Here is a 23,424-nt window from a genome sequence, read left to right as displayed (position 1 = left end):
TAATACAGAAGGGGAGCAGAATTCAGAGCTATAAAGAAACAACAATACCTACACCTTCGCCTCCCTAAGGAAGTTAACAAGGTGGAAGGATGGCCAGAGGTCAGGGCTGACAACTGGCACCAGCACAGTGAGGGCTCCCATCCGCAAAGTGGCTGGTCCATGGGGCTAGGAAGGGGCAGCTGACATGAGCCTGGAACAAGAGACGAGGGCGAGTGAGTGGATGCAAGATTTAGGGGTTAGGCAGGAGGACACCTCTGCTGCATATATTTTATAACGACATGCACCAGGAGGGCAGGGCACATCCAGCACCGCCTTGGTTGATGTCTTGAAAAATTAGGCTGAACCCTGCGTGCCCTGCTTACCGTGCCAGCCTGCCCTCCTCTGTACCCCCGGCAGCTACAGCAGCCCAGCCAACAGCCAGGGAGACACCAGCCTCCTGCTGCCCCAATTTGTTTGGTGAGTTGGATTTATTCATGCAGCCCTTCTGAAGTGCAAGGTCCTAGCACTAAGTACCCATTTACCAGTTCAACCCAGCGCAGAAAGCTGTGCCGCTTTCTTTTCACCCGAATCTGGCTTCTCTGACAATTACTCCATTATCTACCGAGCGGATATCCTAAGCTCCTCATTAAAAGCATCCCTTCTGTTGAGGCTGGCTGCCATGATTTAGTATAGACTGGATCTTGTAAAGTCCATGGAGCTCACACAATTCCAGTGAATTAGAGGTGCTGAGATGTCCTTGCCAATCTGCTGCTGCCTCTGCCCTGATCCCAATTCAATGGCTTGTAAGTCACAACAGGGAAGCGGAATAATGATGCTCTGACCAGCGTAACCTTGGGCAGTTAGGCTGGAATACGTTAAATTACAGTAGTCGAGGCTGTGATAAGTGCCTGTTCTTGAACAAGGGATGAATAACTCTGCATTACAGTTGTAAAATTATATGATATTTTATGATTTATACTTTACATAAAATATGAACTTCTACTGGGGTTTGTGGGGTAGCGCCTTTGGGGAAAACATGCAAAAGCTTGGTTAACATTCACACTGCTAATCCCAGAGATGGATTGGGCATCATTAAATAGAACAAAAATGTTGCTGAATAAATAGTTAAGGTTAATGGCTTTCTATGCCAAAGAGAAAATAAATTATGCCAACGTGTTGTATTAGCCATACCTTACAATTGTTAAATAAAATAAGTGACTCAAAAAAATGGTCTAGGAAAATGAGATAGTATCTAACAGCATTTGGAAAAAGAGCAAGAGGCTAATTAGAGAGAAAAAATATATATTTAAAACATGATTGGTCTTATTGGGATCAAAGACACCTTCAGATGATGAGCAAAAGGGCAGTCCTAAACAGAAACCCTAGGGAGCCAAACTCAGTGAGCCAAAGGAAACCTTTCATTCTGTGCCTGTGGGGAACAGAACCTGCTTCGTAACAGATGGTCCCTGTCTGCCTTCTGACATCTTTAGCAGTTTTAATCTGAGGCACGTCTGTGCTCAGCTTCCTTTTATTCTCTGCCTTCTATAACAACATGACCACATGTAAGCAGCTTTCTTTGCAATAAAGGTTCATCCAGACAGACCTCCAGGTACACTTTTGTAACCAGCATGCCAAACTCTACCCTGGCAGGGTTAAGACTTTGATTTACAACCACTCAGAGACAGTTTGATAAAAAGAATGACAACTAATTCTTACGTAGCCTGAGTCTGGGTATTCATGGTTCCTACGTGGTCCTGCCTTATCATGAATGAAGAAGTAGTCATCTTATTACAGAAGACGACACCTCCAGCAGACAGGACAGTGAGGAGGGAAGGAGCAGGTTTGACTACAGGCCCCATATACTGCAGTCTAAAAGAATGTACTTTCTTCATTTTGGGTGGCTTTTTTTTTCTTTTTTTTTTTTTTTTTCCCCAATGATAGTGATATGTTGTGCTACTGTGCTGTTTTCTGTCTAATCCATGTCAGCTCCCTGCAAATGTCTGTTCCCTCGGCAGCCTTCAGGGTGGGCAGTTACACAATTTCACACGTAGGAAGTGTGAGACAAAAAAAAGAGCCATTGTTTCTCTATGCCAGACAAGAGCGGCTATACTCAGGCCTCATCAGGTCTTCTTAAGGAAAGTTTTCAAGGTTTTCAGTCTAACTCATCTATTTCACAACACAGCATCATTTACACTGGCAGAGCCAACAGGCTGAGTGACTTGTCTCTGGAACTACATGCCAGATGTGAGAGCCCACCTGCATTCCCTTGCTCTGCTGCAAATTGCAATCAATTAGAAATTATTCTGATGTCCTATTTCATATTTACCCATTCCTGCCTCAGAGCTATTTAAGATGAAGTTTAACTAACTAGCTCCTCCCTCCCTCCTGCGTGTGATGAGTTTCAAATGTGTGGTTTGTGCAAGTTCTTAGTACTGTGCTGTAGCTAACTCGTATTAAACAATGTATCAAAGATTCTCATACTTTAATCTCTGAAGGCTAATAACCAACTCCCTTTCTGAATTAGAGAGACCACAGAAAACCAAACTGTTCGAGAGCCTCATTAATCCCTGCTGCAACTTGACGCACTTCACGTTATATCAGGAAATACATCTGACCTCCTATGACATTATCCAAAACCAAAGTGACTGTGAAGGATCAGCTTTGTTGTGCCAGCCATTTATGTTATGCTGTGAACAGCCCTGCAATTTCCCTGTGTCCTCATCTCAACAGAGCGACAATGTCAAGGGCTAAATTTCCAATATGCCAGAGCTCCAAGTTGACCAGCTCTTTAATATAATATGCATGAAGGTCAGACGTAGCTGTCACCTCTGATGTGTATTTTGCACAGAGTTATTTTCTTAGCCAAGAAGAAATTCACTAGAGTACGTTACTAAACTGAGAAAAATAACGGGAGAGAATAGGAAGAGGCCACGTATAAAATGAGACAATCAGGCCCGAAGCCCCAGTTCATTTTGATTGCATTGGCATGCTTGATCCAACTTTTACAACAGCCTTAACAGAGAAGCATTTTTCCTGTTTGAATTGCATTAAGAAGTGGAATTAGCTTTATAAATATAAATCAGTTAAGCATAATGCAATATTTATGCCACAGCATCTGATTTTTTTCCCCTTTAGGATTCCATTTAAAAGGGAAATAACAAGAAAACTTAGCACTCTCAGAAAGAAAGTGGGCTTACAAGTTATGCTAATTAATTTTCATATTGGCACAAAATGAAACCCCTCATTTTATTTGATTGCAGTAAGGAGGGAAAAAAAAATAATAAAAAAATAAGCCAAATAGATTTTTCTTTCTGCAAATGATAATGGTGTAAGAGAAATTACTATTTGTTTTTTTTTTAACCAGACATGTTGTTAACTCTCATTTACTCACTCTTCCACTGCCCAGCATGCAGACCACTGTGCCAAAACCAGTCCCAATTCCCTGTCCAAGTTCCCCAGACACAAAGGCAAAGGTATAAGCAAGAAAAATAGTTCAATTTATTTGAAGCCATTAAAAGCTCCTATCAAGATCAAGAATCTGTTATTCTAGCCACTACATAAAAAGAGCAATAGCCCATCGCTGAACTCAAAAGAGCTTCAAAATTTTCCATTAAATCAAATAATATCATTCAAAGTTAGAAAAAAAAAAAAAAAAAAAAAAAACTTATTGTTAGTTAAGGTTAAAAAAAATAAAAAATAAAAAAATCTGTTAATAGAAAAACTATTTGGAATTTGGGGGAAAAAAAAAAATCCTACCAGTTGGCTAATTCCGTATACATTCATTGAAGAATCTGTACCAAATTCACAATTGTTCTAACTTGTTCGGTTCCACTGATGCTATGTCAAAAACAAAACCCTAGTCCACTGTGGTCCATTTTCCATTAGAATTATTGACCAAGCATCTGCAAACTTGACCTGAAATTTTCTTCCAACTTTAGCTGAATCAAATTATTTTTGGTGTTCAGGTGAATTCATTTTTCCCTTCCCATTTCCCACACATATGTCCCATCTCATTTGGCAACAGGGAAAGCTTCTGTGCTGCTAGAAGTGACATGCAGTGTTACGCCTTTGATTATTTTAGAGAGACTGAAAACATCTGGGGAGTAGTAACTCCACTTCACTGACCAACTTAGACTCTGACAACTTTGTCCATTTCTTCAAAATATTTACTCTTCTTTACTACAGTTTAATTATTCAGTCAGGTTTTTTATATTGTTAATAGAATTTGCCCATCATATTGATTAGCTGGCTTAGTTCAGCTGGATTCACAGCATAAATAAGATTTCCTTGCAATTTAAAAATCCCGTTGCTCTAGTGACTATGTTTCTTTTTTCCTCCTAATTTTAATAGAAATAGCAGCACTAATTACCTGCCCTTATGTCAATGTTCCCTCAGCAGCACCCTCCAGTACTGAATTGCTGGGTCCCTTATTGTTGCTGTCATTAGCACTGGAGTAGTCTTATAGGGAAAATTTCATTCAACCAGCCCGAGGTTCTTACTTCTGTAACAGAAAAAGAATAATTTCTCAGAATCAGGATGTTGTCTATCCTTAATGAGACAGAGCATGATTAGAAATGGAGATATTTTCCATTTCCCATCCACTCTCATTTTAATTTCACTAAAGCAAATGTAGGCTTGTCCTGAGATGGATGTTGTGCCTGTTCACAAAAAAAAATGCTAATTCTTTATCTCAGGTTTGCAGCTTTCTCAGACATCATAAAATACTAATTCAGTTTTCCTTATTTTAATGGGTTTTCCCACTACAGTTTTCAAGCAGACATGGAAGGTAGATTTATTCATGTCTACCAACAGTGTGATGTTATAGTGCTCAGCTAAACAAAGATACCAACAATATTAGCAAAAAGAAAAAAAAATAAGAATGTTATGATTTACACTATGACAGCAAAAAAAATAAAATTAAACTAAGATCAATCTCCCTCATCTCAGCCTAAGATATATATATATATATATACATATATATATATATATATATATATATATGTATGTATGTATTTAATTTGCTGGGATAGCTGTTTAACAGTTTAATTTGATTGAGATAACAGTAAGAAAGCAACTCTACTCCACTGCTTTTCTATTCTAAATATTTGCCTTAGTCACTGTGTTTTTCTTTGTATCTTCCCCATTAGTTAAGTCATCAAGGATATTTACAGATAGTTGACTTTGCTATTCCTTACACAATCTTATTTTTAAAATAGCAGGGAAGTGAATTGGGGCAGGAAGGCTACGGAATATATTTGGCACTAATTTGTTACTAAGAAGAGCAATTTGAGAAGGTTTAGTAGACAAAGGAGAAGCCTAAGTCTTCCTCCAGGGAAAGGTGACACACTGAAGGTGATATGAAGGACAGAGATGTGTAAGGAGGTGAAAAGCAAACTAATGGTACCTGTTGGCAGATGAGGATGATAACTTCAGATGGCAGAAAGCAACCCAAATTCTGCTTTCTTATATGTAAGTCACATTTGTCCAGAAAGACAGCCAGACCCAATTGAAGTACCCTTGAGCTTCTGTGGGGGACCAAAACCTCATTTAAACCCAAGCAGGTGTGTGCTACAGATTTCAAGGACTTTGTCCTAGCTGCCACGTAAAGCCCATCCTGGGAGGCTAACTGCATGTTCTTCTCTGGCCATACAGATCAAGTCTTGCATGGTTTGAAATCTCACCAGAGGTAGAGAGAGACTGGTGTACAGAGAGCTGCTTAAACCCCAGCAAGGAATCCTTATTGGTCCAGCATGCAGGTAAATGCATTCCTATGCATATGTACACAGGATTCAAGATTAGCCCCAAATTTCTACTGAATTGCCAATTGCCACCCTGTTTATAATGCCATATAGAGAGTGTCTACAGAGCACGCCCTAGGTTTGTCAGCATGGGAGAAAAGGGGTTAATCTGAATGAATTTCTGAAGTGGTTTAGTTAAATTGCATTAAACCATTATTTAGACATTTGTATTCTGAATTAAAAATGCTTTGATTCAATTTTCTTTACCTGACTTCCAAAGCACTTTAAGTTAAAATCTAATTAAAGACATTTTATTTCTGAATATGAGCATGTCCACCGAATTAACACAGCTTAACCAGATTTCCTTACACGTAACAGAGGCAGAGAAGGAATCCTTGACAGGTGTCACAGCCTTCAAAGGGAGTAGAGACAACTCTCTCTAACAACACCCCAATCTCTTCAGAGTTAAAAATCTGTCCTGAGCATTTCGGGTGGGACAGAAGGGAAGCGGCAATGTATGTGCCTCATGCAATAACATTATATAATGTCATCCAGCACCAGAGGCAGACATTGGACTATTTAGACTCCATCCCATATGGCAAGACAAATGCTCTCCCAGTTTATTATTAATAGCGCTGTGACAACACTGTGACTCAGCACCAGAAATCATTATTTTAAATATCTTCTACCAGAACTGCCTTGGCAGGAGCTTTCTTCCACAGAAGGTACTGACTAAAACCTTCCACCCAGCACTGAGATTAGCACAGTGATGGAACAACCTGGTGATCCACTTCCACATTAAAATAAATGTGTGTCCTAACCTTCAAGGAGCTGGTGTAGCATTTTGAATTATAGATCAAGGAGAAAAATTTAATGGATAAATGTTAAAATCATTAAAGTAGCTTTTCACTGCAAATAAAAAAGTGAATGACTCATCCCAAGTCAGCTATCAGATGTATCAGTTTAGGTTTTTCCTCCCAAAGTATGCATAAATCTCTTCAGTCGCGTCTCTTGTCATCTTCTTGTCAAAAGAAATTTCGCATCACTTCCCCTCATCATCACTCCCCCTGGCTTCTGAAAACATTCCGCTTTAAAATTTTATCACAGAGGGTGTTTTTTTTCCTTCTAGGTTTCATGGAGCGTTATGCTGTGAAATGCACAGAATAAGAAGATCCTATCAAAGAAAAAAAAAAAAAAAAAAAAAAGAAAAGAAAAGAAAAAAGAAAAAGGCCTTAATACAGTTAGTAAAAATATATATATATATCATAGGATGACTGAACAACCTTGATATTTTTCCCTCTCTGAATCTACATTCATTTTCCTTCCTGTCCAACTGAAGCTGCAGAGTTTGATGGGCATTTTCCCTCATTAGAGTGCATGTGACGCTCCTACAGAGGCAAATAGATGGAGCTGTCACCCAGGCAGACTCCCAGTGACTGCTTCCTTCCCCAGCCACGAACACCTCCTTCATTAGTTCACAACAAGTACGGCTCATATCTAAAGACTGTCAGAAAGAAAAAAGAAAAAAGAAAAAAAAAAAAGCCAAGAAACGGGTAGTTTCAGCTACTTTCTGTGTGTTTCCCCACCTGTTTTGCATATGCTAACACACACCTTTCTGCAGTAAGCTGGTCGGTGGGGAGAAGAAGAGTAACTCCCCTTATTTTACACATTACTAGGAGCTGACAGCACAGGGAGGATCCTCTGCATTTATTACAGCAATCATGTGACGCATGCATAAAGCATATAAATGCAACCAACAGCTTCTCTCCTCTACCTCTGGTTGTTAAATTCCACTGGAAGATCGTTTCCAACTGCAGATATAGTCACTTGAATTCCAGCAGATGGGACGTAATCTCTTCATACATCCGCATCCATATGTAAGGAGCCGGGACTTTTACTGGGGCTAAGTGACAGAGATGCAATGAGCATCTTCTGCTGTATTTCAGCAGAAATTAAGTTTAAGGGATGAGGCCTTGGGTAAGATATTGCCTGCCATCTGCAATTTTTAGACAATATTATTTGGTAAAAGGCACAAAAAATAGCAAAAGTATAAGCACTTTGTTCATAATTGTACCATAATATTCATATAAAGATGGATGTTGATTTGTCATTGCCTAACATTTTTAATTCTTCTTACTGCAACTTCAGTGATCACCTTCAGATACAGTTTTCTGGGATTATTAGTATTTTTATTCAAAGAAAAAGGACATGAAAATTGACTATCACGTGACAACCAGCTGAGGCTTACCTATGGACTGCTGCCCCACACCACCACACAGCCTCTTCCCATAGGGCAGAATAGTTACGGTATGGTTATGACATTGGCAGCTTGCTGTCCTCTTTAGAAGTAATTTAAAAAAGGATTAGACAAACTTTGCTTTTGGACTTCACAGATACTTGCAGACAAAAGCAGCATTGAGCTCAGCTCTCTTGAGCTCCCTCAAGGTCTTGGAAGGACACTTCTGTGCCTCACTTTTCATGCCTCTGCCCCTCTCTGGTACCTTTTCCTGCTCCTCATTTTCTCTCCTTGGGATGTTCAACCCTATGTCAAATGCCATTATGAAAATAACGTGAGTTTCTACCTTCACATCCTCATTAGCTCTATTAGCTCTTTGAGCTAATTAGCTCTTAGCCTGCCATCACATCCCACCCTTGTCCCAGGGTGTTATTTAAGCTCGGTCCCTGCCTCACCCCTCTGGGTTTCAGTGAGATGACTTCTTCCCACTGCCTGTGGGCTGGGAGGAGGCTCAGAGGAATCCCATTCTGATTGCATTTTGTCACCGGGTAAACGCAGCCCTGGAGGCTTCATTACTTTTCTATTGTTCATGAAGTTTTTGTGACACTGATTTTGAGACAATTTCAGGAGTGGGCGTATTGTACATCATATTCAGCTCACAAGAGCTTCTGGCTGTAACCCAGCAGAAAACTCCTACATCTCACAGGTGGCCTGTGAGCTGCAGATGGAGAACTTCTTTGTAACAAACTTTTTTAAAAAAATCATGCAGCCTTATTCATACTTTAATTACACTTGATTTTCACTGCTTCCTCATATTCTCTGCCTTTCTGAATGCTGCAGAATTGCATTCAAATTTTAAAAAGGTTTTCCAAAAATAATAAGCCTTCTCACCTTCTAACTTTCTTCTCTTTGCTACTGAACTATTTGTTTCATTATTTTCTGTCTTTCCCAGTCTCCTTAGTGCTGTCCAAACCCGGTGCGTGGTTGGCAACAGGCACACGAACTAAGTATTGATGGGAAGGAGCTCCTTCCAAGAGAAACAGAGTTCACCAGGGACAGACCAGAAGAGCACCAGAAAATGGAAGAAAGAAGATGTATATCTTCAACAGCTTAATCAGACATCATTTCAGGAACTTTCACAATATAATTACGTGACAACTTTCACAAGCAACTAAGCTGCCAGTTTTCCCTGTCCAGGTTGAACATGAGCTGGGCATGGCTGTTAAGGAACTCTTCAAGGAACAGTTCTCTGACAATAAGTCCCCGTGCAATATCACTTTTAAGCTTTCCACCCTGCTGCACCATGGGCTGTTCTGCCAGACTCTTGCTTCCAATTACTGAATTAAAAGTAAGAGGTGCTGAAAAGCACAGATCTGTTGTCTAGCAAGCCCTGATATCACTGCCTATGACACTAATTTAAAAAATAAAATGTATTCCACACTGCACTGGGGAGGGGTACGACTGAGGCTCACAAACTCATGTCTGCAAATGACCGTGTGAACGCAGAACTGTTGTTCACCAGACCCTGCGATACTAGAATGAGAAGCACTCAAACTATCATGATACGCAGATAAAAGCACATACTTTTTTACAAGGCTGGTAGCAATCTACTGGACTCTGTTGACACTAGCTTAACGAAGCAGACAGAATCAGCAGGTTTAAAAATGGTTTAGGCAACTTCATGGACAAGTCCAAAAACAGATACTAAATGAGTGTCCTTAATCCCTCAAGCACAGAAGTTGAGGACATACAAGTAGTGACTTTTGTTGCCTTCGCTGCAGCTGGATCCCGATCTGCAGCAACCCCCAGGATACACAACCCTGCAGGCACCAGGGTTCTTACGGGGCAGTTCAATATCGAAGACAGATGGAGAGGCTGGAGGGAGACAGGAGAGAGAATTTCATCTGTCCAAGTAAAGCTGGAATGATGGTCTAAATACTCTAAGAACAGCGATTTCCCCTCCTTCACAGCCAGCCTACAACTCAGTAATGAGAGAATTATTACAACGAAGAACTTTGTTCTGACATAGTTTACTGCAGCTCTGCAACTCAGCAATGCACCAAGAGTCGAGGCAAGCACAGAGGCTTTGAGCTGTGACCCCGCAGCTTTCCGCACGTCACTCGTCACCACACAGCAGGCAACAGCAATACTACTGCTGTGCTCAGAGGTTATGAGCCCTGGTCCTCTTAATTCTCTGATGTAAATGAGAAATAACTTCCACTATAGACAATGGACTTAAGGAGTGATGAGAGTAGAATCAGGCCCATAATGTTTATTTTTAAAAGTTGGAGGAAGTTTATCATGAAGAGCTGTCCTTTCTCAGATAACCCCTGCTGAAGCTGGAGGTGATTTACTCTTACCCATTAAGAATATTTCTCTGATGCATTACTTACTGTGACACATTCTGGCTATTAAGTTACAGTGTGCCTTCAGGACTGGATCTCAAGACTTACCTATTCATTTCTTAAGCTCTGCTTTTCCTAGAAAAAACTGCAATAGCCTTTTCTCTTCCCAGAATAAACTTAGTATTTTATATAATAAAAAGCCCCAATATACATATATATATACACACACACATATATATATTTTCCCTTGGCTGGCTCATTTGCAACAAGGACTGCTCTCAGCCAAAATTAAAGGTAATCAAAGGCCAGCTATCTTTAAACCGACTTTTCAAATTTGGTTGCAATCAACTGGCAGTTTTATCTTAAACAAAGAGCTGACTAAGTAAAAATGAGAATAAAGCTTTATTTCAAGTCTTACTGCTTTTGTTCATTTTTATCAGAATCAAGTATTTAAACACTAACAAGGACATAAAATAGCAAAAATTGAATGTATGACAGATCAAACAATGTAGTCATTGCAATTATTTTATAATTAAGGCCTGATGGGGCAGTATCTAGGGAGAGTCAATCTATCAGGTTGAAATTCAACTTCTTAACCACATAGTTTGATTTGCAAAAGTTCAGCTTTTACTGTTACTGAAGGAGAAATCAAATGAGAATAGGGTGTGAAATATTATATTTCTGTACCTTGGACATTTCTCCTCAGTGACAGTGTATTCCCCAGGAGCCTAGAGAAACAGATATGTGGCTAGCAGAAAGATGACAGTGCACAGGTGTTTGTTTCTTTGGTTTCAAAGTTCAGTAGAATTCTAAGACTATTCACAAATATACCACTTACTAGTTTCTACTACACCAGTACTTGCATAATTGATGATTATGCTTTCTTCAAAATTCATTCCACGCTGAATAGGTATAAGGAAAACATAGAGCATGCTCTGTGGTTTCCACCATGAAATGAAAATAATAACATGGTCATTTAACCCAGCCCCTTCCCATGCAGCTATAACCTCATTAAGCAGCTATTGCAAGCAAGCTAGTTAAGTTTTGAATTGTCATTGTATCCATGTTACTTGAGACGTTGTAAATTTGCTGAATGGTCCCAGCATTCCTCACTGTTAACAAATATAAAATTTTATCAAATTCATCTTCCATTAGGGCTAAAGCAAAAATACGTAAGAAAAGATCTATAAGTTACTGCCAGCTATGGTTGAGAGTCAACTCAAAAATGGTGCCAAATAAAGTGCAAAACAAAACACACAATGGTAATAGCATAGGATATATCTTCAAAGAAATTTTATAGCTGGAGTTCACAATCTGAGAAGTTTTAAGGACCCATTTTTGTATATGTTGGATACATCATCTTAAATTAAAAATCTCATCCATTCTGACTTGATTTTTTTTTTTTACTTACGTTATTGGAAAATAAATTTAAACTGTATAAACAGAGATGTGAACCTTTGACTCACCAGGTTCTCTACTCAGATATACGGAGAATAAATTTGTTTTCCATCCTTCTCGTATATATGAAATAATTGAAACAATGACAACCTCAGCAAACTGGCTTGGTTTTGAAGAGTTTAGTTATAATTTCAGTTACATGCAGGGCTCATATGGGCCCTCTGTACAGCGAAAATTCCCTTATAATGCAAAAACATGGCTAAAATTATTTTCAATTCAATTCTAATTTGTCTTGCCACACAAAAATAGCATGCAGCACAATTAATATGCATAAAACATAAACCCATTAATGGACTGCATTTAGGTGAGCTAAAGGAAGTGAACCAAGATCATCTTAAATCTTCTTACGTGCTTTTTGCTGATGCCATGACAGCTAGGAATTAAACATGCAAGGAACTTTTATTGAACTGTCCAGATCCTGTTTATATTCAATCAAAGTAGCCCACTTTATCATGCTGCTCTTGACATTGCTGAAAAATAGATAACAGCTAAATCAGAGATTGTCAGACTGAAGTAAGTGTCAGGAATTAAATGGTATTGCTGAATAAAAGCTATAATTGAAATGCACAAAAAAACCTCTAAAACAATGCTGGAAACTTTAGATGACATTGCAGAGACATCAAAAGTCCCTGATATAGCAATAGAATTGAGCAGATTGTTTGGGCAAAATGTCATCATTCAAGTTTCCTTGTGCCTTATTACACAGACATCATCTGGGACTCTGTAGAGTACTGAATTACTATTTACAGCATTTCGACCTTGAACATCATAGTTGCATTAATACAGTCCATTCAGTGGAACAGACAGACAGTTATAAGGTCAATGAAAACTTAGAGCAGATTTCTGTACTTATAGAAGAAAAAAATAAAACAGCGCTTAGTATAGATCCTAAAAGGAGGCAACTGCTCACAAAACACCTAGACTAACAAAGGGCAGTCCTTCCTACATAACAGTTAAGATGCGATATTATTGATCAAGCATTGTAAGAGGTTTAGTACCCTTTCAAAGTTCTCATGATGCTCCAATTATGTGATGTAAATTAGAATCTCTAAAACCGGTAAATTTCTTGAAGCTGGAATTTAGTCACCCTCAAGCATGCCTTATTAACTAAGTGACAAAGAATTGTAAGCAGGAGTTTAAAATTCAGTATTCATTCAAAAGAAACCAATTTGAGAATTTCAAATACTCCACTAACAGCAAGAGACTGGCAGTATATAGCCTGATTATTTCACATCCTAAAGCTTTTTTCACCCCTACATTTATAGTGACATCTGCAAGCGCTAATAGAGTTCTCTCTAGGATGGGGATCATTAAGTCAAAGTACTCAAGCACAATGGGCAATGAAAGATTGAATTTGTTTGTGCTCATAACAATTGGCAATGATGCTAATATACACAAGTACTTCATTGAATTTGTGCAGCTTATTCAACATCTGGAGACTCTTCTCTAGATTTTTATGCAATCAGTATAAAACTTTAAATAAATACTTAGAAACATACACATTTAAAATACATATCTGTAACCTGCTTATCATTAACTGCAATTGCCCATAAAGATCTTGGGGAATCAATGGAAAAAGAGAATACTGAGCATTTTTATTTATGCGGGCAGTCAAAAACTCAGTACAGTGAAGTCTGCCTTTCCTACACATTACTGCTAACACATCCATTTGAGACTTGATTCAATGCTGTTAACATTGGTGTGTGTTTTGCCACCAGTTTCTAAGGTTCAAGAGCTCCCTCCTCGAGGTATTTTAATTCGGAAGATGAGAAACAATGAGGAGACATGGAAGTCCCCTCACTATTTTGATATTTAGCCACACTCAGAAAAGGCATCAAAGGATTTCAAGTAGAGAAGAAGATCAAAAGTCTATCTAGCAATCCGGCTCTGACAGTAGATGCCTGGGGAGCCAGCAGGGGCCAGTGCACCATTACATACATTCACATTGGGAAACTGCAACACAAATCAAGAGTACATAAAAGATTTGAGGTACAGAATGAATTTTATGTTAATTCTATTAACAGAATTGCAAAACACTGCAAAAGGGCTACCAAAAGCCTTCCTGTTAAAACAAAGCTCTTCTAACCCTCTTGAGACACAGACTGCTCAGTTCTTCCTTGAAGAAAGGACATCTTTTACAATACATACAAATACTATTGCCAATGTCCCTCACAACTATTCACCTTGAAAAAGCTAAAGTAAAACAAAAAACAGATTGTACTGCAAGCATTTTATGTCAAGTTCTCTTTTGAGCTGAAGGTCATCATTCACACATACATCTAGACACACAGAACCAATTGTTTTCCTGCTAAATTACATTATATACCTATATATTTTTCTAAATAAGCTTTTTCATGAATTTGAATCTTAAGTAGATTACTAACTATGAATGTATATGCCCACTCAAATGAACAATAAATTTTGGGATATACAGGGTTGTGTGTAAACCTGACTATAAAATGGTAATCATAGAAAGACAGCCATGTTTTGACATGACTTTCAAATTACAGTAAATAAAAGATGGTTTTTGTTTTTAAATAAATAACTTCACCTCCTTTTCATACCATCTTACGTTATTTGTCAGTAGCAAATAGCTGTAGTAGGATGAGGCACCTCAAAAGATAGAGGACAGGTTTTAGGGCATAGGGCAACAGACAGTTGTTTCTGTTAAGAACAAGTAAAACCATAGCACAGTTCCTAATGATTTTTCCAGGTTTTTAAATTATACATTTCCTTTTAATCCAGATAAAATTTGGACCATTTATGTTCCATACATTCTCATCTTTCAGGATCAGTTTTTATTCCTTTCACAATGTGATGGATGTTGCACTGGATTTTACAACCCAACCACATCTGTTCTCCTGTTTTCTAGATATTACTTTCATTGTATTTCACAGCATGAACTCACAATCAAGATCCTGAATATTGCGCGATGATAAATACCACAGATGAAGAAATGGTCCAGTGCCAATGTTATTTTCATAGTGCTGGCACATCTCCTGAGCAGTGCTTCTTACTGCCCATCACTGCTCATGGCTGTCAACACTATTAGAGGTTCAAAAAATTTTCAGATACTACTGTATCATTCAGATGGAAAGTAATTTCTCTAACTATTTTAATATACTTGGTGGGTTGTTTTCTTCAGTAAACATCTTTATGTAAAATCAATTATACCCTTTCTTTCCCTAAACATGTGTAGAAGTTGGAGCTGATCCCAAAAGTTTTTACACAGGTAAGCAAGTTTAGGTATATTTTGACCCAGTTATATTCAGTAAGACTACTCATATAGTGTAATTCTGGCAAGACTCAAAGCCTTGATATATCAACCCAGCTCTTCAGTGAAATACAGTCATCTCTGGGGTAAAGCATGATAAATATTTAACAGCACACGGAAACACTACACTGCAGATTTAAGGCTCAATCTGGCAAATACTTACACAAGAGTATATTTTCTTCACACTGCTAAAGAAAAATACTTATATAAATGCACTCATAGACATAAGACTGCAGAGCATGGGACCCAAGAGAGGAAGGAGATTGGGGCAGAAGGAGAGAGTCTTCAGCGGGTATCAAATCTCACAGCAAATTAGAGAAGACACAAAGTGATCAGCACCGCCACAGCTGGAACCAAAACTATTCAGGAATGTCCTGTACCAGGAACAGGGATGCCAGCCCAGCACTGATAATTTCCAGAGAAGAACAGAACCTGATCAAGCACTCTTGATGGCAAACCATAGAACCATGGAATATCCCAAGACGGAAGGGACTCAAAAGGAACATCAAGTCTAACTCCTAAATAGGTCATTGAAACATCTGTGCATGAAGATGGAAGACAACAGGCAGCAGTCCAAGCCCAACTGTGACATACATTTACAAAGTCTACCAGCATCACATGGCCCCCTTCAGTTCCACCCCTCTCCCAAAAGTTGGTAAAATCTTCCAAATAATCTGAACCACCTGACACTCTTCAGAAAGTTTTATGTACATTTTTCACAGATTATGTACTACTCTGTGCATGTATATGGCTAGACTTTGGATATCGGACCCATTTTTTTTCCATGGGCAACTGTAATTATTTCTCTGATCTAGCTTCATTTCAGCACCAGAAAAAAGAGCCAGTCAAAACATCTATCTGGCACAGCTTCCCAGCCAAATGTTTCCCTATTTCACTCTTCACAAAGGTCTTCAATAAAAATATACCTGTAAACCATCCTTTCTAAAAACGTATTTTGCATTTAATAATGCATACAGAACCAGAATGACAGGAAATGGGTAAGTGGATTCCTTCTTTTTAATTTTATTTTTAATTGCCTAGACTTAATTCAGCTTCTTCAGCACATAGAAATGGATTATTTTTTTTTTCATTCTCTCCCATATGTCTACGTGGCTTATTGAAGTATAAGTCTCTTTGATTTGGAAAACTCACTGTCAAGAAAAGATTGATGTATAAAATTTGGTTACCATATATTATATACTCATTGCAGCACTTGCACAGGCAGACATGGAAGATTCAACCATCCTGAAAAGGCTGCTTATGTTCCATGCTTCAGAGCAGTGACACCTTTTACTACACCACAAACATCAAGTTTATCTAAAATCTTAATGGCTCGGCTGCAACTATTCTAATTCATCCTCTATAAGGTTTTTATTTCTATTTTATTTTCTTTCCTTTTTTTTTTTTTTTTTTTTTTTTTTTTTTTTAATGTGAGAGGTTGGAATTTGTCTTGTTTGAGACAGGACTTTCTTTATAAAGGGACAATTCTTTTAAGGAGTTGAAACTTTAAAGAAAGCAGATGTCAAGTCAAATCGTCTTTTCAACCCACACTGATTGAGAAACTGTCATTTTTCTACTGATGGAAGCCATTTGGCCTTCTGGCAAAGTAACAATAAAAGACTGATGATATTTCCAAAGCTGTGTGAAGCATTTAGGTATACAATTCCTATTTTATTCTTAATGTAGTTGAAGCTTACAGACATGCGAGTAGGTATAAGCCAACAGCAAAGCTATAGCATATGCATACCTTTGAGGAGACCTTGTACTGAAACACTGCTATTTGCAAAGATCAATCAAGCCCTGAATCATTCTGTTGTAAATACATTACTCTGAGGAGAAGGTTAAACTATTTTGAGGTTCTGTCACGTTTGCACTTTAAGAAATGCAAGATAACTCTTCAGTAATTTTGTTTCTCTTCCTTAAGAGTGAAATAGAGACGCTTTCCATACTTCTTATACAGTTAAGCTATTACCATATTTTGGTTGGGATATAAAAGGGAACGGCAAAAATCAACATATGACCAAAAAGTCAATTCATGATTTTCTTGTCACTGGTCCTCAGTAATGACTAGGAAAGCTTGTTGTAAGTACCTGTTAACTGGTAATCTGGAGGACATAGTGGGGACAGGATACCTATTTCAGATAGGAATTAGATTTCAGCCTGGGTGCGCTGGTCATAACTCCTACAGGGGTATATGAATTCATTCTGTACAACCATGCTCTACTTTTTTCAGTGGTTTGCACAGTATTTTGCTTTAGTTAATTCTTAACAAATTAAATTTCTCTCATTTTGTACCTAAGAATTTTTTCTCTACTTGTCAAATCATCTTCTGCAGTGGTTGTTAAACTACCACAGGGATTCATTGGAGAAGACAGAAAACACATTCATAGGAATGGCTCATTCCTTGCCTTCGTGGCTTTGTTTTTTGTTACATTTTGTCTAACGTTTTTCATTTCTGCACCTACTTTCTCCTGTTGTAATGTCCTGTCTTTTTTCTTTTCCTATTTCTCATGCCTAAAATTAGTCTTCTGAACACCAACCCCTCAATAATTCCACTACTCATTTTTATTTCTAAAGAATATTGCTATGATAGGTCCCCGCTGCCCCTGCCTTTTGGTTTTATAAAGGAAATGAAACAATGAAATCCCAAGAGAGCTAAGACAAAGGGCAAGTGAATGAGGAGACCTCAGAAGATCACACAAACCTTCCATCCACAACCTAATATATCTGGACAAGTCCACATTAAACAAAACCTCTGATCTTTTAGACATTTATGTGCTGAGTACATTCAATGTGTCCTTTCTATATTTTCAAGCACTTCGAAAAAAATATTAGCAACATTTGCCATCTAAAAATGAATGCACAGTTTAGTTCAGTTTTTATAATGCAAAGAAATTGGGTTGATGAGCATTTCCTTTAAAATTGTTTAATGTGCTTCTTCAGTCAATATCCTGTTGATATATTTTAATCAGCTGTCATTACATTGACAGTGCTTGCATTATGCAGTAAAATAACAGGAACATCAGAAAATACAGTTCCTGAAAATATTTGAAACAGGCTCAGTGATGAGCTCTTGAGATTCAACTTAGCGTTATTTTTGTGCGGAATTATCTAAGATACTTGGGCCATTTATTTGGGAATTTATTCTGAGAAGAATGAGCATTAAAAACTAATTGTGCCTCCTTGGGATATAACTATCCACTTTTGAAAGTAAAAAGTATTAAAGGTGTATGTCAAGCTGTTTAAGAAAATGCTATATAGCGCAAACTATTCAATAAAGAGACTATCATCTGCTTCTAACAGGTTTTGCCAAAGAAGAGACTTGATTAGATAGAACAGTCACTTGTCAGCCCATTTTCAAATGATTTACAACCACCCACGTGCCAAAGAAGTCAGAGAGCGATCTGGTGGCCTGTCACTCCCTCTGCAGCTTCTTCAGATTTTCTGCCAAGGAGGGATGGTGGTGAAAAGTTTGGGGAGAGGTATTATCCCCTTATCAAAAAATTTTTCCTCACACTGGGAAAGAGTGATGAAATCTGCAGGGAGCACACTTCCATAGAACAGGACTACATTTAGACTTTTACTTAACCCTTGATTTTGTTGTTGTTTGGTATTGCATTTGCACGTTCAAGATCACACCTGCAGGATGAATCTTCCCATGCTTCCATCCCACTCTAGGAACCTTCACCTCCTTCTCCTGTTCCCCATAAGAATTTATCCACTGCTTTCACCTAGTAGACTTCTGTTAACCGAAGAAGTAAAAAATAGTTTTAGCCAACAAGTTCAATTTAAGTAGGTTAAACTCCTACTCTTCAAGTAAAACCATAAAAATATTTGCCATATGGCATACTTAGAAGGGTACCATGCCTTCCAGTTTTATACTATTGTAATCTTTTTTTTTCTTGCTGGAAATTTTGTCCAAGTAACATTTCAGGACATGTGCAGCTCTGTTCTGCAAGTATGCTGAATCTCGCTACTCTGTTCATACGCGATACTGTTGTCCCCCAAAAAATCATAAACAAATGTGGTAATTTTAATTCCACCTTTTGCATCTTTAAGGGAAAAGTTGTGATGTCCCATAAAATCTCAGCATTAAAATTTAGCCTCTTATTTGAACTTAAATCAGCATCCGTCTATGTTGCCTTATGCACACAAAATGAAAAACTTTATAACTGCAGTAGAATTATTTGCTTAGGAGGTAGGGTTTGCATCTTATCAATTCATTTCCAAGCATGAATCCAGGAAGATTTTTATCGAGGTATTGTTCATATGCACAAAAAGGTAATACAGAGAAGAACGGGAGGGAACTACTCTTTGCAGGCATCTCCTTTTGAGGGAGGAGGTATAGGCAAACTCACCAACTGTATCTGCTTTCAATGAGGAAGAACAATATTGGCAAATGATGGTGACAGAAGCACAGTACTGCCATAAATAGCTGCTGCAGCAGCTGTTTGTCCTCACAAATGACACAGGTTTGTATTGTATTCCTGGTGTAGTCATTCCTCCTGCCTTATGCTAGAACAAGAAGTATCAAAGCCACATATCATACAGAAAATGTCCTCAGAAGTCTTCAGAAAGATATGAAACATAAAAGAGACACAGACCTAAGTCCAAGTTTACCATTTTATTACCCATCTCAAGTTCACTATTACGGTTTTCTATTCAGCTGTCTCAACTTCCAGAATTAACTCTCTATTCTGGAACTCAATATGGTAATTCAGACATAGTTGGAACTATGTAAAACCTATGGGATTGATGCTTACACATGCATTGTTTCCACCCCACATATTTATTCTCAAAAATTCTATTATGCATTGAAAAACCTCTTTCTTTGTGTTTTTGCCACTTCTGTGTCATGGTATAATACCCTATTTCTTTTGCTAAAATTGTTTACAATAACATGTTCATAGGAAGCCCATTATCTAAACACAAGATATTCTCATTTTCTAGCAAAAGCCAGATTTACCCTTATATGATAGAAAGGAAAAATATCACGTGAATGGGACCTGAAGGCTAATTAAATGAATATATTAAAAGTTTCTAGTTTTGACAGGTAAGAAGTAGCTGTCATTCTTCCCAGCACTCTGTGAATTAAGCTGCTGTCCTTCATTATCCCAAAAGATTATTATTGCTCTGTTTCTTGTGAGTGCAGTGAGCTAGAACAGCAGAGATAATAGGTTATTATAGGAAAATTTGGCTTTGACATTTATATGATAAATTTGAAGTCAATTAGATGAAAAATACTCCATTAGATAAAGTGAGTGTACCAATTATTGCACTGAAGAGCTATTGCTAATAGTATAATTGAAATTTATAGAGTGGTGGGACCAGAACTGTAGAATTAGATTGTATAAGTGATGGCAGTAACAGGCACATAAACATTTTAGTTCCTAGCCATTTGTGGGCTAAGTATGGAGGGATGGTTTTTTTGTTGTTGTTTTTTATTTATTTATTGGGAACCTATTTCCATTGTAATGTTAAAAATCCACTCAACAATTAATAGAAAAGGGTTTATATGAGACACTTTTCTCCATAAATTCTAGGGAAAAAAAATAGGCTTTCTTCAGTAAAATTTGCATGGATTTTCATGGAAATGAAGTGAATGCGTAAGGAATGATTAAGAGAAAGTAAAATTAAAATTTTCCCAGGCAAGGAATTTTTTGTCAGTGCTGAGAGAATTAATCAAATGTACAGCTTTATGTATATACAAAGTAAGTGGAGAAATTGAGAACAATATTTTGGTCAAATTTAAGCAAGGAGACAGCAAATAGGGAAGGGTTTTGGTCTCATATAGTGTGCTATGAAATAGCCTTGTGAAGGAACTACATAAGCCTCGATTTATAGCGGTTCAAAACTAGACAGAGTGACATGCTGGAAGATAAATGCTACAAAAACAACATTAGACTAGATCAAAAGAATGGGTTAGTAGAAATTTAATAAAAAAGTTGCCTTTCGTATTTTAAACAATTCTGTATTTTCTAAAAGCTTTAGGACAAACACGACAGTCAGAGAACAGTATAAATAGGCAATGTACTGCAATCACTATTTACTATGTGCTATTTTTCTCTTTGTGAGCAGTATAAATAGGCAACGTCCTGCAATCACTATTTACAATGTCCTATTTTTCTCTTTGTTTCCTTGTGCTCACATCCAACTGTTCTCTCGTCTTACCTCCTTTCAGACCTTCCCTCCTCACTGGTAGAGAACCAAGCAAACCGCGGTTGCTTTGCAGGGCTGCTACTCTTGCTGGATCCACATCAAACGGTAATGAAAGAGGCAGGCACTTGTCTGGGGAGACGGAGGCAAACTGGACACCGTTTTTTGATGAAACAGAATTTCATGCCTCCTGCGACTCGCTGGGAACACAAAGGCAGGTCTGCACGTTTGTGTCATGACCAGCAAGCACTACAGTGCAAGGCCACCAGGAGCTCCACCTTTGCCACCTTTGCAGGATCAGCCCTAATTCAGATGCCAAGCAAAAGCTAAAATAGGAACCAATGTACTTTTCAGTGCTGCTGCAGGGCACAGCTATGGGAAATGAGAAACAGCAGCGAGAGGCCTGAAGAGAAGTACACACCACGCATCTTTTTAAATTGTGTTGCCATCAAGCTAGACTATCGAAGCTGTGCTTCAACATAAACGTGACCCAAATTGCAAATATGCTGATCATCTCCACCAACTTCGGTGGAATTTGGATCTTCACAGACCCCAAAGGTCAGATCATTACATGCCAAAAGAGAAGTTAAGGCTTAAACTCAGGCTAACTCAAGGCCCTTAGCTTTAATCATTTTGGCTACAGAATATTACCCTGAAAAAGAAACCAACCTTTGGTGAACGGGAAGAGTTGGATCAGTAACACCATCCTGAGCTCTGGTGAAATCCAGAGGAATCAATGCTATTTTCACCTCTTCTGCAGAGGAAACAAACAGCACCAGATTTACTCTGGGGTGTTATCCCATGGTCCTGGAGCAGCAGAACCCATAACCCTGCTTCCTATAGATTTGTGTCTTTTCCCCTCTAACCCCCCACTCCCTATTAGCAATGACACCATTTCTACCCCATTTCCCTCTAACCCTCCTCTCACCCAGGAATTAACTCCACAGGTAAGAAATAATCTCTGCTGAAACCATCCCGGAGACAAACGTGCACCCAGCAAGCGACTTCCCAGCAGCCCCGCAAAACCAAAGCGTGCCGTGGCAGAGCTCAGCCTGCCTTTTCTGCAGGGACTCATCTGGGTCTCTCCTTGCCCATCTGATGCCAATTTTTACAATTAGCATGTGGGAGCATAATTATCTTTCTATCTTTATTTCAAAAGTTGCCAGCTGGTAACTGGAGAGGAAAAAGACCCGGCAATCACACATGTATTGTTTCTTTCAGGAACTAGTTTAAAAATAAATTTAAGAGACACTATTTTTCACTAATATAGATAAAATAAGATAGGAGATCTATATTATGGGGGCACAAATACGTGCTGAAGATAAGGTTGCTTCATTGCTTCCATTATGAACTCCATTCCCTGAGCTGTCATCACTTCTTCATTGAAATCTTGCTGCCTCCTGAGATTTCTACAGTTGGAAATAAGGGAAGCAATACTCCCCGCACGACTTACTGCAGGGGAAGGGATGAGACAGCTGCCTAAATCATTTCCGGACGGCTTGCTAATTCCTTCTTCACTTATCCCACTTATTGGACCCCATGTCACCCCCGCAGCTATTGCAGCCAGATTAGTAGCTTTGACTTCATTGACATTTCTTCTCCATTTTCAAAAGCTGACTGTACACGCTTTCAGATACATAATATTGCCAGTTATTTAGCTCTACACACAAACCCCATTACTTCCAAAATGCTCTCTCACAAATCCACCTGTTATTCCTCCTCAATCATGTTTCTACTCAATTTGGCCTATCAACAGAAATTTTCCAGTTTCTCTTCTGTGAGAATCACTTCTCTGCTCCCATTCCACCGAGCGCAATCAGACGTCTCTGGCACTTCCCTTTATACCCTGCCAGTCTTGACAACTGATTCACACATCCCTGAGAAAAAGTCATTCCTTCCCACTAACAACCCTTACCTCTTCACCCCCCCTGTCAGGGGCACAACTGCTAGAGGAGAAAATCACTTACAACACACTGGTGATCTGGGGTTTCCTTACACATCACCAATGGCTCCAGCTAAGGGATGGAAACTTCCCAGGAGCTGTTTCAAAATGAATGTGCCGTGTTACCTAGCATGTCAGCTGGTTTATTATTGCAAAATATTTCATTGCCTGCTTCTTCCTATATCGCTCTCTGGTCATTACCGCATTTGTCCAACACATGCACATGGAGCTATGCTTTTATTTCTTTTTTTCTGTTTAATGAAGGAAGCACACTAAAACAGCACTGGGATTCGACC

The 23,424-nt window shown here is 38.5% G+C and overlaps 1 long non-coding RNA gene across 2 annotated transcripts in view; it reads right to left on the bottom strand.

Annotated features, from left to right (window-relative positions):
* The window catches only part of LOC118171620, a 100,022-nt gene that overhangs the window by 58,298 nt on the left and 18,300 nt on the right, over positions 1–23,424 (bottom strand). For both annotated transcript variants that reach the window (XR_004753282.1, XR_004753281.1), the window contains exon 2: positions 4,349–4,480. This is a non-coding gene — a long non-coding RNA (uncharacterized LOC118171620). The remainder of the gene's footprint in view (positions 1–4,348; positions 4,481–23,424) is intronic.

Source organism: Oxyura jamaicensis, chromosome 9 (genome assembly GCF_011077185.1).
Source record: "Oxyura jamaicensis isolate SHBP4307 breed ruddy duck chromosome 9, BPBGC_Ojam_1.0, whole genome shotgun sequence".
In the NCBI taxonomy this organism is placed as follows: domain Eukaryota; kingdom Metazoa; phylum Chordata; class Aves; order Anseriformes; family Anatidae; genus Oxyura; species Oxyura jamaicensis.
Note: the sequence above shows the minus strand (reverse complement) of the source record. Positions and strands in the feature narration are given on the sequence as shown.